Source organism: Papio anubis, chromosome 12 (genome assembly GCF_008728515.1).
Source record: "Papio anubis isolate 15944 chromosome 12, Panubis1.0, whole genome shotgun sequence".
NCBI lineage: Eukaryota > Metazoa > Chordata > Mammalia > Primates > Cercopithecidae > Papio > Papio anubis.
In genome coordinates this window covers 67,921,116-67,938,046 of record NC_044987.1, presented here as the reverse complement: position 1 = coordinate 67,938,046, position 16,931 = coordinate 67,921,116, and the positions used below count along the sequence as shown (strand labels likewise).

The 16,931-nt window shown below is 36.6% G+C and overlaps 1 protein-coding gene across 6 annotated transcripts in view; it reads left to right on the top strand.

The window, feature by feature from the left end:
- Nucleotides 1–16,931, top strand: part of STK33 (serine/threonine kinase 33) — a 248,774-nt gene that overhangs the window by 24,653 nt on the left and 207,190 nt on the right. For 2 of the 6 annotated variants that reach the window (XM_017948655.3, XM_017948654.3), the window contains exon 2: nt 1,280–1,440. The exons of 1 other annotated variant lie outside the window; for it this stretch is intronic. The gene's annotated coding sequence lies outside the window, so the exon portion shown is untranslated. The remainder of the gene's footprint in view (nt 1–1,279; nt 1,441–16,931) is intronic. 3 more of the 6 variants (XM_021926121.2, XM_017948656.3, XM_017948657.3) reach the window with 2 other exon arrangements.

Sequence of the window (16,931 nt, the reverse complement as noted above, 5' to 3'; positions counted from 1 at the left end):
TATAGCTCTGTTAAGTCCTCAAAATAGAGCCAACAAAGAGCTTTTATGAAAGTAGGAATTAAAATTGGTGGTTTTATTGTGAGAGTATTTGAGAAAGACCTATAAATAAAATAGTATGGACATTCAATTAGTGTCTTAGATATTTAAGAATAGGAAGTGGGAGCACTGTAATCATTTTGGAAAATTGTGTTTTCAGACTCACTTACTAATTGGATTGTTGAGTGCTGTGTTAGTGGTTTCAAATGGCATTACAATTAATTGCAATTCTGACCTGGGGTAATAGATGTAGAGGTAAAATGAAATCCATCTTCCTGAAGAAGTACTGGTTATATGAAATGATTAAATCTGATTTTAAAATAAAGCATTAAGTGCAAACTGCTAGGAGTTCAAAAAATACAGGTTCCTTGAAAGAAGATTTAGTGCATTTAGCTTTTCCTCATTGTGGATGAAATGCCTTTAAACTGATGCAAGTTATCATGCCAATAAATTAATCAAATAGGGGAAGTTACATATCTTCTCTTTGAAATGGACCCATCCTTCATGGACAGAGAGTTCTCTTTCAGGACAGACTTTATTCCAAACACTTAGAAGACTCCCTCTTTAAGTGTTTGGTGTCTTTTCCTAAGTCTTTTCTGGGATGAGTCTTAGCTCAGTGCAGGTTCTTTGATTTGGTATTGTGAAACCGAAAGTCATCATGCTGGAAAAATTCCCTGGTGACTCTCTTACCCAGGCTGGAGTGCAGTGGTGGGATCATGGCTTACAGTAGCCTCGGCCTTCCAGACTCAAGTGATCCTCCTGCTTCAGCCTCCTGAGTAACTAGGACCACAGGCATGCACCAACATGCCTGGCTATTTTTTTTGTACATATAGGGGTCTCACTATGTTGCCCAGGCTGATAAATTATCTCATATGCAGAAATATACATTTCCAAGCATATATGCAGAAATATTATGAGGTGTGAATAGGAAAATTGTACGACACTGTGTATATTGGTTGCAGAAAGGTTTCTAAGAAAATGGGCTGAGTTAAGGCTTTCTGTGTGAGGGGGATTGGGTTAAGATTTGGCTCAAGGTGAGGAATGTGAGTTGGTGGGGAGGAAGGAAAAGGCATCCCAGGAGGAATTTAGAGGGAGGGAATGAATGAAGCAGCAGATACCTTTGCTTGGCTGAGAAGTCTGAGCTTCCAAATGGAGGGAAATGTCAGGGATAATAGGCTGAGGAGGAGATAGGGTAGATGGTGGTGATTATAATGTCTTTTTTTTTTTTTTTTTTTTTTACCAGACCAACTTGCTTCCAGATTGCCTACAGCTGGGGAGACAATACCAACACGAAGACTGCAGATAACCCATGATGAAGTGCTAAGTTGTTTGCTATGGTAGTAGCTGGAATTCAGAGGGGAGAGACTTATGGCTACCAGATCCAAGATAGGTTCTGTGAACAAGGTTTTCTTTTTTTATAATTTACAATTTTTAGTTTCTGTGGGTACATAGTAGGTATATATATTTATAGGATACATGAGATACTTTGATACAGGCGTGCAATACATAATAATCACATCATGGAAAATGGGGTATCTGTGCCCTTAAGCAGTTATCCTTTGTGTTACAAGTAATCCAGTTATACTCCTTAAGTTATTTAAAAATGTACAATTAAGTTATTTTGACTATAGTCACCCTGTTGTGCTATCAAATACTAGGTCTTATTCATTCGTTCTATTTCTTCATACCCATTACCGATCCCCCTCCCCCTTCTCCCTACTCCATTCTCCTCCCAGCCTCTAGTAACCATCCTTTCTAAAACCATCTAAAAATCAATGTAATTGTTTTGATTTTTAGATCCCACGAATAGTGAGAACATTTGATGTTTTTCTTTCTGTGCCCGGCTCATTTCATTTAACATAATGACCTCCAGTTCCATCCATGTTGTTGCAGATGACTGGATCTCATTCTTTTTTTATGGCTGAATAGTACTCCATTGTGTATATGTACCACATTTTCTTTATCCATTCGTCTATTGATGGACACTTAGGTTGCCCTCAAATCTTGTCTATTGTGAATAGTACTGCGGCAAACATGGGATTGCAAATATTTCTTCCATATACTGATTTCCTTTCTTTTGTGTATATACCCCGCAGTGGAATTGCTGGATCACATGGTAGCTCTATTTTCAGTTTTTTGAGGAACCTCCAAACTGTTCTCCATAGTGGTTGTACTAATTTACATCCCAACAACAGTGTACGAGGGTTCCCTTTTCTCCACATCTCCTCTAGCATTTGTTATTTCCTGTCTTTTAAAAGCCTTTTAAACCGGGGTGAGATGATGTCTCATTGTCGTTTGATTTTCATTTCTCTGATGATCAGTGATGTTGAACACCTTTTTATGTACCCATTTGCCATTTGTATGTCTTCTTTTGAGAAGTGTCTATTCAAATCTTTTGCCCATTTTAAAAATCAGATTATTAGATGTAAACGGGGCTTTAGGTTATATAAGTAAGAGCCTTTTAGGTGAGGGAAAATAGCATACTTGATGACTTCCTTGTCAGAATGTGAATGAAATGAGCAGTAAAATGAGAACATGTGAATTCTAGGCAGCTTTTTTTTTTTTTTCTTGTAAAGCATGTGAATCTTTGGCAAGTCACTTCTCTTCTTTGGCTTTCATTTCATTTATTTATTTCATTATTTAGTATAATTTAATTTCATATTTAACAGGTTGCTCTTAAATTAAAAATATTCATCTACAAGAGAGATAAAAATATATGCTCTGATCCCCTCATCATTGTTGAAGAAATTACATTGTATTTTAAAGGATCTTCCATTTCTGAGATTCTTATTCTAGGAATTGAACTAAAGTATTTGAAAATACCTTATAAATGTTAAAATAGGGATACAAGTATAAATGGGTGGCATTTCATTTGGTATTTAGTGTAGTAGAGATTCTGTAGATATGCCTATATATAGTGGCAATAAGGGCTCCACTGAAAGGTTTAGATTTAATCAAAAACCTATACCAATTGTACGATGGTTCCTAATTGCTCTCAAAATCCATACTCTAACTGATTCTTCAGGATCTGGGCCAATCTCTAGTGGTTATAAAATGGACAGAAATGATTGAGTGCCACACATTTTCAAAGAACTAGCAAAATTTTTTCATTCAGAATAAGATAAAAGAGAAAAAGGAAATGGTAACGACTATAACTTGGTGATTTCCAAGTCTGCAGTACCATTTAAAAGATAACACTAAATAATAATAATTGCCAGGTACTGTGCTAATTGTTTTATGTACTTGATTGGTTTTAGTTCTCACAGTGACTATCATTACTTCCATTTTACAGATGAGGAAACTGGGGCTTGGAGAACTTGCCTAACTTGCACACTGGTCAATGGAAGAATGGAGACTTAAACCCAGATTTTCTTATCCAACACAGCCTCTGCATATAATTATTACCCTATATCCCTATATATTCTTTTAAAATTTAATTAGTTTTTAGATAGATAATAGTTGGACTGGTATATACTTTTAAAAAAGAAGAGTATATAGTAAAATAGTCTTCCTTTTGTCTCTGTGGCCTTGATATCCATTTCATTTCCCTGGAGCCAAGTAACAATTGAGTATGCTTTCAGAGAGATGTGTGTGTGTGTGTGTGTGTGTAAATTACATGTACAAAAATGTACATATGTGGTATACACATAGTATATTATATATAAATAAAATGTTACCCTTGTTTTATACAAGTGGTAGTATACTGTAGTTGCTATCTTGCACCTTGATTTTTTTTTTGCCTAAAAATATCTTAGATATTGTTGCAGTTAAAAAAACCCCTCTTCATTTTTTAAATTGCTGCATAGTATTCCACTGTATGGATGTACCACAACTTACTGAAATAGTTCCCTACTGAAGGGTATTTGAACATTTTCCAGTATTGTGCTATTATTGCAAGTGATGCTGTCATAGGTAACTTTTAATTTATGTTATTTTATACATGTGTAAATTCATTGTATATGTTAAACAAGAAACTAGGAGATTACTATGAACATGGTGAAATTCACTAATAAAGAAGGTTTTTCTTCCCAGTACAGGTGTGTGATAAATCATAAACATGTGAGTGCTTTTCTATCAGCAGAGCTCCATATCAGGCACTGTAATCATATATATGTATGGGTTTGTAGATTTCAAAATGAGGAAAGAGAAGATTATGGCATAGTTTACTGACTTGTAGTGAGAGATGTCTGCATCTGAGCAGACATTCACTCAACAGAGTGAAACTTTCATTCCTAAAGAAAAATGACTCATTGCTGCGTGGAAGAACTTCCCTGGAGAGGCACTGTTGCATTTGACCTTTATTAGGATTATGGTATGATTCTTGCTCAGGAAAGTTGCCCTATAAAAATGGTTATAATGGCTCTGTTACCATTGAGTATATCCAGAAAATGGGCAAAGCGAGATTTTTAATATTTGTATGTAAATTGAAGAGAGCCAAAGTCAGCTTGTGTATAAAGAACTGCAGAGCAGTAAGATAGAATAGAGTGTAAATGGTATGTATACTTATACCTTCATAGCTTCTGCATTGGTAGAATATAAGGTTGAATGTGAAAATAAATGTTAATATTACACAGTAATTTGCGTTTTTCCTGTTACTGAGTGAGTAATTACTATGTCCAGTAGTGGTTCTAGAGATTTTAAAAAGAATATGTGTAGTAAAGAAAAATAATATGTTTATGTGCCCAGATAAACAAGTTCAAGGAAGGTGACATGGCAGAGTCAAGAAACATATCTAAGATTATTCTGCATATAGCATGTAGCATAAGTAGTAAATAATAAGTAAAGCATATGAAAAGTCATCTAAGCTTTTGAACTTTGAGTTAAGACTTCGTTTGATTTGTCCTCCTAATATTCTGATTTATTACTGAATTCTTGAAATATCTTTGATTTTTCTTTTTGCTATTTTTTGTTTCTTAGAATCTGTAGTTAATGAACTCTGGAGTACAGTCTAAAGTCACTTTGATTATTGAAGAATTTAAAATCTTTTATCCAGAAATATAGCTTTTTAGTTTATTTGTATTGTGTTTGAGACATAATTGAATATAAAAGAGTGATACTGCCATATTTTGATAGTTGTATCATATTAGATACCATAGTGCCCTCTGCTAACTATTTACTAGACACATTTCAGGGCTCCTATCTTCCCAAATTTTCTTCTAAATGAATCTCCCTGGCAGGACATGGTGACTCATGCTTGTAATCCCAGCACATTGGGAGGCTAAGACAGGAGGATCACTTATAGCATATAATTTATTTATTGTATGGAACGTTAAATCCCAGGGAAGTAGAGCAGTTCTTTCATGTCTTATTCAAGGTTGTTTAAAGTCATCCAGTAGTCTTTTGAGAATTGATAAAGCTTTGGAACATCTGTCACTTGTTTCATTTTATAGCATTGTTGTTAGGAGTTTGGCATGTTAGCAGATTTCCGGTTTTGAAGCCTGTCTCTGTCATTTATTAGCTGTGTGGCCTTGTGCAAATTACTGAACCTCTCTGTGTCTTATTTCATGATCCATAAAGTGGGAATAGTAGTAGAACCCATCTTATGGAATTGTTATACGAATTAAGTGAGACAATATTCTCAAAGTACTTAGGCCAGTTCCTGGCACAAAAAAAGGTATTTAATAAATGTTAGCTGTTATTATTCAGTATGAGAAAGTTAATATCTGGTATATTCACACATTAAGCAGTTGAAGTGATGAAATTTGTGGCATATATTTACAGCCAGATAGATAGTAATACATTATAAAAATTTTATCTACAATCTGAAAATAGATTTCAGGTTTATTGATTTCTTCTTATTACAGTAGATGGTTTCATGAACATCAAATAGTTTGGAAAGTACCAAAAGGAAATGAAGTCTTAAAGGCCTAAGAGCACACTGACTTGATTGTTGGTTGTAATTCTTATTTTGAATGAGGGAGGTCACCTTGGAACCTGGACTGTTCTTTCTTGCCCATGCAAAGTATGATCACTAATATGCATTTCCCAGACATTGGTGCAGTGGCGGTGGCGAGAGACAGTCATGAGGATAGGAAATGTCTGCTGTTTGTTTTCGGCTCCTCTTCAGTCCTCTTTTTAGAAGTCTCTCTTCATTTTCCCCATCTCAGATGCCCGGTTTCTGTTTGCTGCCCTCTGGCACAGCATCCTGTAAACATTTTCTCTACCATTTACAAATGTCGGTTATTGATTGGCTAACTAGATTGAGTTAAGTCTTTTTAACATCTCCCTCTTAATATATCCCTTGGTGGGGAATCTGTAGTCTTTAGAATACAGTATAAGCTTGTTAAGACTCGTAAGGTACTCCATGATTTAGTCTCTTCCACTCTCCTCAGCCTGCATCTATTGAGATGATCATATAGTTTTTCTTTTTAAGTCTATTACTATGGTAAGTTTGATTGATTTTCAAACGTTAACCCAACCATGGATTTTTAGGATGAACCCTACTTGGTCATGATATGTTATCCTCTTTTTTATTGTAGTAATATATACATATATGTGAAATAAAATTTGCCATTGCAACCATTTTAAGTGTACAATTCAGTGGCATTAGCTGGCTATACACTACTTCCAAAATTTTTCAACACCCCAAACAGAACTCTATAGCATTAAGCAGTAACTCCCCATTCTTCTCTCTTCCTCCAGCCCCTGATAACCTCTAATCTACTTTCTGTCTCCATGAATTTGCCTATTTTAGCTATTTCCTATAAATAGAATTATACAATATTTGTCATTTTGTGTCTGACTTATTTCGTTGAGCGTAGTGTTTTCATGGTTCATCCATGTTTTATCAGAGCTTGTTCCCTTTCGTGACTGGGTAATAGTCCCTTGTGTCCATATGCCACAGTTTATCTGTTCATCTGTTGATGGACACTTGGGTTTTTTCTATCTATTGGCTATTGTAAATAACCCTGCAGTGAGTGACTGTTGGTGTACAGGTATCTGTTCGAGGCCCGGCTTTCAATTCCTTTGCATGTATACCTAGGAGTAGAATTGCTGGTCATGTGGTAATTTTATGTTTAGCTTTTTGTGAAGCCACTAAACTGTGTTTCACAGCAGCTACACCATTTTAAATTCCCAGCAGCGATGTATGAGGGTTCCGGTTTTTCCACATCCTCCCCAACACTTGCCATTTTTACGAAGAATTAAAGCAATTTCATTATCCTTTCCCTTCCCCCTTTCCCCCCCTTTTTTTGAGACAAGGTCTTGCTCCCTTGCCAGACTGGAGTGCAGTGGCACAATTATAGTTCACTGTAGCTTCAAATTCCTGGGCTCAAGTGATCCTCCTGCCTCAGCCTCCTTAGTAGCTGGGACTACAGGTGCATGCCACCACACTTGGCTATTTTTTTTTTTTTTTTTTACTTCTTTTTTTTTTTTTTTTTTTTGTAGAGACGGGGCCTCATTATGTTGCTCAGGCTGGTGTTGAACTCCTGGCTTCTGGCAGTTCTCCTGGCCTGGCCCCCCAAAGTGTCGGGATTACAGGCATGAGCCACCACGTCTAGCCTCATTATCCTTTTACATATTAGAGGATTTAGTTTGCTAACATTTTCTTAAGAATTTTTGCATCTAGGTTCGTGAAGGATATTGGTATGTAGTTATATGTACTTGCAGTGTCTTTGTCACATGTTTTTGGTAACATGGTAATGTATTGGGAACTGTTCTTTTTTTTATTTTCTGGATGAGTTTGTATAGAACTGGTATTATTTCTTCTTTAAATGTTCTTCTTTAAATGTTTGATACAATTCACCAGCAAGGCTATCTGGGTCTAGGGTTTTCTTGGTTGAAAAGTTTTAACTAAGAATTTAATTTCTTTATTGTTTATAGTTATTTAAAAGAGAAAAAGTATTTATGGCTATTCTGATTATCTTTTTTCTTTCTTTTAACTTTTAATTTGAAATAATAGCAGATTTACAAAATGTTTCAAATAAGTACACAGGGAGGCTCTGAGCATGCTTCAACCATCCTCCCTCAATATTAACATCTTGCATAACTGTAGTATACTATCATACTAGGAATCAAGTACACAAAGCTTATTCAGACCTCTCCAGTTATATATTCACTCATTTGTGTATATGTGTTTCTAGTTCTATGCAGTTTAATGCCTGAGACTCATATTAGCTCCATCTCTAAGTGTCCACTTCCTCTGGGGTGAGTGGGGATGGAGAGGGAGGGAGAGGGGCCACTGAGGGACTGGCAACACTCCAGCATGTGGTGTTGGGGTCCACGGGCAACTTCAAGGCAGGTCTTGTGTAACCACAAACTTTGTGTAACCATCACTGTAATCAAGATACAGAACTGTGCCATCACCATGGGTCTCCCCTGTCTACTCCTTTATACTCATACCTACCCCTTTCCTATCTGTAACCCCTGGAAACAGATTCATCTCTATAATTTTGTTATTTCAAGAATGTTATATAAATGGAATCATACAATATGTAACCTTTTGAAAAAGATTGGCTTTTTTCACTCAGCATAATTCCCTTGAGGTTCATTGAAGTCTGTTGTATATTCCTTTTTATTGCTAAGTAATAGTCCTTAGTATCGATGTGCTACTGTTTGTTTAACCATTCACCTGTTGAAGGACATTTGAATAGTTTCCTGTTTTTGACTGTTACTAATAAAGCTGCTATGAATGTTTGTGTACAAGTTTCTATGTGAACGTAAGTTATTTCTTTGGGATAAATGCCCAAGAGTACAATGACTGGGTTATGTAATAAGTCAATTGTAGTTTTAAAATAAACTGCCAAGCTATTTTCCAGAGTGGCTGTACTATTGTACATGACCACCAACAGTGTACGAGTGATCCGTTTTCTCCATATTGTCACCAGCATTTGGTATTGCCGCTATTTTTTATTTTAGCCTTTCTGATTGATGATACTTCATTGTGATATTAATTCACATTTCCCCAAAGCCTAATGATGTTGGTCATCTTTTCATGGGCTTATTTGCCATTGTGTATCTTCCTCTGTGAAAAGTCTATTCATGTATTTTGCCCATTTTCTAGATGAATTTTTTAAGGTTGAGTTTTAGACATGCTTTGTGTGTTTTAGATAGAAATTCTTTGTCAGATATGTGATTTGCAATCATTTTTTCAGTCTGTAAGTTGTCTTTTTAATCATTAACAGGATCTTTTGCAGATAAAAAGTTTTAAATTTTGGTGAAGTCCAGCTTATCAATTTTTCCTTTTTTACCTGTTCGTTTTGAATGAGCTTTGGAGTTTGTTGAACTTCTTGGATCTGTAGTTTTTGTCATGTTTAGAAATATTTCACCTCTTTTTTCTGTGTTTGATCCTCCATTTAGTATATATACATTAGAATGCTTAATACTTTCCCACAAGTCATTGAGACTCTGTTCATATTTTCCTTAAGTATTTTTTTTTTTTAATATTTTGTTTTGGATAGTTCCTATTGCTATGCCTTTACTGATTTTTTCTTTGGTAGTATTTGATCTGCTGTTAATTCTATCCATTGCATTTTTCATTTTAGGTATTGTATTTTTCATCTGTAGAGGTTCCATTTGGGTCATTTAAAATATATCTTTCAGTCAGGCCGGGCGCGGTGGCTCAAGCCTGTAATCCCAGCACTTTGGGAGGCCGAGATGGGTGGTTCACGAGGTCAGGAGATCGAGACCATCCTGGCTAACACGGTGAAACCCCGTCTCTACTGAAAAATACAAAAAAACTAGCCGGGCGAGGTGGCGGGCGCCTGTAGTCCCAGCTACTCGGGAGGCTGAGGCAGGAGAATGGCATGAACCCGGGAGGCTGAGCTTGCAGTGAGCTGAGATCCGGCCACTGCACTCCAGCCTGGGCGACAGAGCAAGACTCCGTCTAAAAAAAAAAAAATATATATATATATATACACACACACACACACACACACACACACACACACACACACACACACATATATATATCTTTCAGTCGAGACCATCCTGGCTAACACAGTGAAACCCTGTCTCTACTAAAAATACAAAAAATAAAAATACAAAGAATTAGCCAGGCATGGTGGCAGGCGCCTGTAGTCCCAGCTACTCCGGAGGCTGAGGCAGGAGAATGGCATGAACCCGGGAGGCGGAGCTTGCAGTGAGCCGAGATCGTGCCACTGCACTCTAGCCTGGGCGACAGAGCGAGACTCTATCTCAAAAAAAAAAAAAAAATATATATATATATATATATGTGTATATATTTTTAATATATATATATCTTTATATATATATCTTTCAGGCACCAGGCATAGTGACTCATCCCTGTAATCACAGTGACTTCAGAGGCTGAGGTTGGAGGATTGCTTGAGGCCAGGAGTTCGAGACCAGCCTGGGGAACATAGTGAGACCCTATCTCTAAAAAAAAAATAAATAAATAAATAAATAAAAAATCTTTCATTTTTCTCTTCATCATGTTTATGTATTTCTCTACCCTGTTAGACATGTAGAACATATTTATATGATTCTTCATTTCTGGGGCATATTTTTGCAGATTTTGTATGCCCGTTAACTTTTAACTGGTTCCAAGACATTGTGGATTTAGGTGACTTCTTTAAATAGTGTTGGCTTTGTTCTGGCATGCAGTTAAGTTGCTTGAAATCAGTTGAAGCCTTTTGAGACTTGCTTTTAAGCTTAAGTAGGGCAGGTCTGGAGCGGTCTTTAGTCTAGGGATAATTTATCTCTGTTGTCAAGATGAAACCCTTCTGAAAATTCTACTTGCTGCCCTATGTATTAAGATATCTTTCCTCTCTGTCTGGCAGGAATAAGAATTGTTCCCAAATCTTGTATGAGATCTGGGAATTGTTCTGTCTTTCTTTTTCTTGCAAGGCAGTTCTCCTTCCTCTCCCACTCCCAACACGAGCCTTGGATAGTTTTTTTAAAATTAGTTTTTTATTGTGGTAAAATACATATAAAATTGACATTTTCACTTTTTTTTTTTTTTTTGAGACAGAGTCTCGGTCTGTCACCCAATCTGGAGTGCAGTGGCGCGATTAGCTGTTATTCAGCTCACTGCAAGCTCCGCCTCCCGGGTTCACGCCATTCACCTGCCTCAGCCTCCGGAGTAGCTGGGACTATGGCGCCCGCCACCATGCCCGGCTAATTTTTTGTATTTTTAGTAGAGATGGGGTTTCACCGTGTTAGCCAGGATGGTCTCGATTTCCTGACCTCATGATCTGCCCACCTCGGCCTCTCAAAGTGCTGGGATTACAGGTGTGAGCCACTGTGCCCGGCCCCATTTTAACCATTTTTAAGTGTATAATTAAGTGGCATTAATTACATTCACAATTTGTTACAACCATCACCACTATTTCCAAAACATTTTTATCACCCCAAACAGAAACTCTGTAAACTTTGCTAGTAACTCCTTATTTTCCCCTCCTATCCCTAGTAAACTTGAATTTACTTTCCATCTCTATGAATTTGCTTATTCTGGATATTTCATGTAGGTGGAATCATACAATGTTTTTTCTTTTGTGTCTGGCTTATTCTAGTTAGCATACTGTTTTCAAGGTTTTTCCAACTTGGGTAGTTTTGGCCTCGCATATGCTTGCATTAGCTCTTAGCCGAGACTCGTGTATCGTTTTGCAGATCTCGGAAGCTGTCTTTTGTGCAGCTCTTTCCCTCAACTAAGCTACACTGCTGGGCTTTTGGGGAGTTTGTTGCATTCTGGAAACTGCTTCTATGTGGTAAACTGGTGCAATCATGGAACTCTTCGTGTTTGCTTTCCCTCTCCCAGGTATTGCAGTGCCGTGTCTTGTGTGATTGTCCAAAAATCATTGTATCATGTGTTTTGTCCAGTTTTCTAGCAGTTTATGGCAGAAGGGTAAGACCTGTCCCCCTGTTATTCTGTCTTGATCAGAAGCAGAACTGTCCTCTGTGTCTGTGGGTGTGTGTAACAGCTTTTATTGAGATGTAATGGCCATACAATAAACTACCTATGCTTAAAGTGTACAATTTGATTTTTATATATGTGCACATCCATGAAACTGTTGCACAATCAAGATACTGAACATATCCATCACCCCTCAAAATTCCCTTATGTCCTTTTTAATGTCTCCATCCTGCCTGTCTCTGCCCTCCTCTGCATTCTCAGGCAACCTCTGAATATGTTTCTGTCACTGTAGGTTAGTTTGCATTTTCTGTGTAAATGGAATCATACAGTACTATGTTGTGTGCACCAATAACTTACTCATTTTTTTTTTTTTTTTTTGAGACGGAGTCTCGCGCTGTGTCACCCAGGCTGGAGTGCAGTGGCGCGATCTCGGCTCACTGCAAGCTCCGCCTCCCAGGTTCACGCCATTCTCCTGCCTCAGCCTCCGAGTAGCTGGGACTACAGTCGCCCGCCACCACGCCCGGCTAGTTTTTTGTATTTTTAGTAGAGACGGGGTTTCACCATGTTAGCCAGGATGGTCTCGATCTCCTGACCTCGTGATCCACCCGCCTCGGCCTCCCAAAGTGCTGGGATTACAGGCTTGAGCCACCGCGCCCGGCCAACTTACTCATTTTTATTGCTGAGTAGTATTGCATTGTGTGGGTATACCACAATCGATTTATCCATTCACATGTTGATGGACGTTCATTTGGGTTGTTTCTAGTTTTTGACTACTACAAACAAAGCTGTTATACATTTGGATAAGGCTTTTTATAGACATATGTATTTATTTTTCTTTGGTGAATACCTAGGATTGGAATTATTCGTTCATAGGATAGATACATGTTTACCTTATAGAAGAGCTGTTTTCCAAAGTGGTTTTACCATTTTCCATTCCCACCCTCACAAATGAGGGTTCTTGTTGCAAGAACCTCACATCCTCCCCTAATATTTGGTTTTGTCAGTCTTTTAAACTTTAATCTTTCTGGACGATGTGTAGGGATGTCTCATTGTGGTTTTAACTACATTTATCTAATGAGTAATAAGTTTGTGAAATTTTTTATCTGTTCATTGAACACTGATATATGCTTTATAAAGTATCTGTTCTTTTGGCCATTTTTTTTTGAAAACAGGTTATCTTTTTATTTTTGAGTTGTAGGAATTCTAATTTTGGATACAAGTTCTTTTTAGATGTATGTATTATGAATAGTTTCTCCCAGTCTGTGGCTTGCCAGTTACTCATTTTCTTTTTTCTTTTCTTTTCTCTTTTCTTTTCTTTTTTCTTTTCCTTCTTTGAGACAGGGTCTCACTCTGATGCCCAGGCTGGAGTGCAGTGGCACAATTATGGCTCACTGTAGCCTTGGGCTCAAGTGATTCTCCCATCTCAGCCTCCCAAGTAGCTGAGACCACAGGCGTGCGCCACCACGCCTGGCTAATTTTTGTATTTTTTGTAGAGATGGGGTTTTGCCATGTTGCCCAGGGTAGTCTTGAATTCCTGGGCTCAAGTAATCTGCCCACCTTGGCCTCCCAAAGTGCTGGGACTACTGGTGTGAGCCACCATTCCTGGTCACCTATTGATTTTCTTAATGGTGTCTTTTGAGGAACAGAAGTCTTACATTTTGATGAAGTCTAATTTATCAGTTTTTCTTTTATGGCTAATGTTTTGTTTTCTGTGTTCTTTCTAAGAAATCTTTAACTTATCTGAAAGTCATAAAAACATTCTGTGTTTTCTTCTAGAAGTTTTTAGTTTTAGGTTTTGCATTTGTGTATATGATCTATTTCAAGTTAATGTCTGTGGGTGGTATGAGATAGGAGTTGAAGTTCAATTTTTTTCCCCTCATGGATATACAGCTGTTTCAGCACCATTTGTTGAAGACTTTTCTTGTGTTGTTGAATTGCTTTGCCACCCTTGTCAAAAATCAGTTGACTTCTGTTTGTTTTAGTTGATTTGTCTATTCTTATACCAATACCACAGTGTCTTCATTATTGTGGCTTGATAGTGAGTCTTAAAACAAGGTAGTGTGAATCTTCCAATTTTGTTATTTTTCAAGATTGTTCTGGCTTTTCTGGGACCTTTGCCTTTACTGATGTATGCTAGAATCACTTTGCCAATTTCTATAAACTGTGCAGCCAGATTGAGAATCATAGAATAGACCTTGGTGAGTTCATGCCTTGTGATGTGTTTAAGAAGTCATTTTGGGGACCTTCTCCAGATAATATTCCTTGGGAGCACTGGGCTTTATTTGAATGTTTATGTCTTATAACTCCTAAAAAGGAAATTTATACTATACATACTTTTCTTTGGGTCTTTGCCTAGGTACATAGTTTCCTTGTCAACTTTAGTGTCTTTGGTGGAACTGACTTGTTACTGTTCCAATCTTAAGAATATAAATGTTGCTTTAGTACAAGAAAAATAAGAAGGTAATATAGCACATAATCCATTAAAGTCTGTTTACAAAGGATGTGTAAGAGAATACGATTTTTTTCTCTGTAGTATCAGAATCAGTCTTCCTTCTGCTGCATTATATTTCCTAGACAGTTATTAGGGAAATGTTCAGGGTCACAGTTTTATGGAACTGTACTTAGTGAAATATCAAATACTATAATAAATAGCTTTCTTGCTTTTATATTTCCAGATAAACTCAAGTTTTCAAAAAACTTCAAATAGTCTAATTTTTGCTGTTATCTTGAAATACATGCTTTAATAGCACCACACTTATTAGTGACTTTTAATAGTAGAGAGAATTATGTTACAGTATGTATGATGCTTTCTAGAAGTTGTCTAACCATACTGTGGTATTCATTTTGGTAATTATTTTTGAGTTGTGGTTTTACATATATAATTCATTATCCACAATTTATGATCCCAGTTACATAAATCAGTTCTTTTAGTCTCTTGTAGTAAGTACATGTAAATGTTATGAATAATATTTTGGAGGAACTTTTATGCCATTTTAATGAGTTCATATTTGCATTGAATAACTGAATTGTAACTTGGAGTGTTCCCAGAATAGAAAATGTGAATTACTAAAATGAACTTGGGTACTTCAGGACTGTGATGGAAGAAACTAAGAACTATATTTTATTTAGTGATCATATTGTTTTATGATAAAAACAAGCTATTTTGCTCTGGGTGGCAATTATTTTGTACTAAGGAAGTACCTTGGAATTATAGACCATCCTTCAATTTTATGTGCATTCCTGTCAGCTGAAAATAATTGCTGATTTGGATTTTCCTTGGAAAGAGAGGTGGAGATTATATTATTAACTTTGTAGGGAGGCATTTTTTAGTCATTAATCAGATATATTGCTGTAGAAGCAATTGAATATTGTTTTAAAAAGTTCAGAATCTTGTAATATATGCCCAAAGAATAAGTTAATTATAGAAAAGTGCTACATTGTGTGATTCAGATAATCTGAGACTGATGACTAGTTTAGTGTGTAGCTAGGTGCTAATTGTATGTGCTGTGGATATTAAATGTAAAAGGAGTTCAAGCCTGGAAAGATTCACATGGACTGGAGCTGTTAGTTTGTTTTTGGTTTAAAGGATAGAATTTGGTGTTATTCATCAAGCCCATATTGGGACAATGAAAAGACTTCCCAGTATTGCCTACAAAAGGTTATCCAGGTGTAGTTACATGCTTCTGATTTTCCCGGTTGTTCTGTTTATATAGGCATAGCTCATTTATTACGGGAAATGGGAGGAATAGCTGTATTGGTGCTATATTGGTTTGTTATAGCCAATCCCTAAAGAAATGTGTTCCTGTAAAGACTCTTTTGTTTTTCTTTATATCCTTTGAAATTATGATTTGCCTCCAGCCATAATTTCTTGCAGCCACAAATAGTAAAAACTAATACTTTTATAGCACTGAACTGTGTACCTAACTGTGTTCTAGATACATTTCATATTTTGACTAATTTGATCTTCATGATAACCCCATGTGGTAGGTAATATTCATTTTTTCATTTTACAGATGGGGAGCCAGATAAATGTTACATAGCTAGAAAGTGACAGAGGTGAGCTGTGAACCAGAGTCTCTACTGTTAACCCTAGTCGATGCTTGAATTGACTTAAGAATTAAATTTTATTAGTAATGTTTTAAACATTGTTATTATTATTATTATTTTGACATAGGGTCTCACGCTGTCACCCAGGCTAGAAGGCAGTGGCTCGATCTTGGATCACTGCAACCTCTACCTTCTGGGCTCAAGCAGTCCTCCCACCTCAGTCTCCCGAGTAGCTGGGACTACAGGCACATGCCACCACCCCGGCTAATTTTTTAGTATTTTCAGTAGAGATGGGGTTTTACCATGTTGCCCAGGCTTGTCTCAAACACTTCCACAGTGCTAGGATTACAGGCATGAGCCACCACGCCCAGCCTTAAACATTATTTTAACAATGTCATAGGTTAGGCAGTTATAACTGTATTAAAGTCCTGAGAAGCTCACTCAGTAATTTAAAAAATTTCCACTAGAGGTCAGTCTATCACTTGGCAATATAAATATTTTCTGCTTTCTTAGAAGTGCAAAATTTCATTTACTAAATTAAAGAAGTATGCTATGGAAGAGACTTGGGTAGCAGAATAAATTACGAATTGGAAACATAATAAAAAAAGTAATCTTTATAGTAGTAAAAGCATATATGACTATTACAAGATGCAATATTGGTTCAATTGACTGTATTTGCAGAATTTAGTTAAGATATCCTATGAGATGCTATCTGGGCATAGGAAAGACTAATGACCCTGATCTTTAGTTGTTGCCTCTAAATGAACCACACATTAAACATTAGACCAATTTTTGTGTTACTAATACTTCAGATTCTTTTTGTTGACTCATTTAATTCAGTCAAGGACTTAAAGTATACCTGGAGAGTAACGAAATAGTGAAAAGATTGAATGTTTACTATTGAATGTTTACTAAGAGATATTCTGATAATTTTAAGGCAATGTGGGCCTAAGATTTTTAAAAAAGTAGTCTAGAGGCTTTTATTTCTCAACTCTCAAGTTTTGGAGATAACAAGGAATTGAATTAAGATGCAGAA